Below are 1503 nucleotides of genomic sequence, written 5' to 3'. Positions count from 1 at the left end.
GCCACCGAGCATGTACCCGAGTTCAATTCCCAGAACTCACATTGTAGAAGGAAAGAACTGACTCCTGAAAGTTGTTCTCTGACCACACTTTCATTGTGATACACACTAAACGAACAAACACATAAAGTAACAAAGTAATAACAATGTTTTCAGGTAGTGCTTGACGACGTCAGATGCCCCTTCAAACTCTGATGTGTTATCTAAGTTGATAGTTTTACCAATTGCATTTCAATCATGAAAACAATCGGCCGGCAGAGCAACAAATAATAGAGAGATCCGACTCTTGCCTGGCCTAGTGATGCGTACATGCAATCTTAGTGCTTGTGGCACTGAGGCAGGAGGATTGCCCTGAGTTCCAGACCAATCTGTGACACACAGCAGATTCAGCCAGCCAGGACCACAATGGCACCCTGTCTCGAATGAAAACTGGTGACCGTATAGGAGAAAGATGGGTGGGAAGATTAGGCACTCCGTTTCAGTTTTATCTTGTTTTGTTTTTCTCGTCAGTCAGGTAATGTGCCCATGTCATAACAAGGTTTAGTGGGCAGCACATGTTACACAATGGCATGAACACCCAATCATCACGCTTTATGAACCGAAAGGATCTCCGTTTTAGTTTTAACCTTTTGTTTGCGTGTGTATGAGCTCTTGCTTTGCTCTTTGGCCTGCAGCTTTCTGTAACGAACGCAGTATCTCCCACATGCTCGGCAGCTACTCTACCATTCGGCTGTGTCCCAAGACTTCTCTGTTTGTTTGTTTGTTTGTTTTAACTCGGGGTCATACCAAGTTGTCCAGCCGGGCCTTGAACCCACCCTGTGGTACAGATAGGCTTTGAACTAGGGATCTCACTGCCTTGGACTAGCAGCGATTACAAGCCTGTGCCGCTGGCTTACCTGTCCATTTTTGAGATCAGGCCTTGCTAGTGTAGCCCCATACATCCTGCATCTGCCTTCCAAGTCCTAGGCTTGCAGGCATGCACAACCACGCCCAGCTAGAAACCCCGCCCCTCTGGATCTTAAAACATGGATGCCAGCACTGGCCCTGCCCTTCTGCCACATCCTTTCTTAAACGATCTTTCTGAATAGATCAGAATCTGCAGGTGCTCAGAAACCACAGCTGGCCTACCAGACATTCGAGTGCCTACCAGAGACAGCCTGACCAGGTCTCGTCAGTACAATCTCCACACCTTAATCTCCTTACATCCTCATACTTCCAGGACCCATCTGACGTCCTTTTCCTTCGTCAAGGATCCTCTTTCACATCTTTGCCAGCCCTGAGTTTCTCTCTCTACAACTCATACTTGTGTTTCTGATTACTTTAATCTGTGTCAGTGTAGCTCACAGATCTTCCTGAGGTCGGCACGGAACAATTGCTTCACAGCCTGGTACCCGTCTCCTCAGTCTACCTGTGGGAGAAAGACTGGGTGCAAGGAGCTGGCCCACTGGTGGGTTAGTGAAGTCTAAATGAGATGAGAGGACAGGAAAGGGAGCTCAAGGCTGTGCT

The 1503-nt window shown here is 47.8% G+C and overlaps 1 non-coding gene across 1 annotated transcript; it reads right to left on the bottom strand.

Moving 5' to 3' along the window:
• Nucleotides 1-501: 501 nt before the first annotated feature.
• LOC116886753 lies at nucleotides 502-605 on the bottom strand. Its single transcript, XR_004386155.1, has one exon. It is a non-coding gene; the product is annotated as a small nucleolar RNA U13 (small nucleolar RNA).
• Nucleotides 606-1503: the final 898 nt, after the last annotated feature.

This window comes from Rattus rattus, chromosome 17 (assembly GCF_011064425.1).
Source record: "Rattus rattus isolate New Zealand chromosome 17, Rrattus_CSIRO_v1, whole genome shotgun sequence".
Taxonomy (NCBI): Eukaryota; Metazoa; Chordata; class Mammalia; order Rodentia; family Muridae; genus Rattus; species Rattus rattus.
The sequence above is the reverse complement of the archived record's forward strand: the minus strand, read 5'-3'. Positions and strand labels throughout refer to the sequence as shown.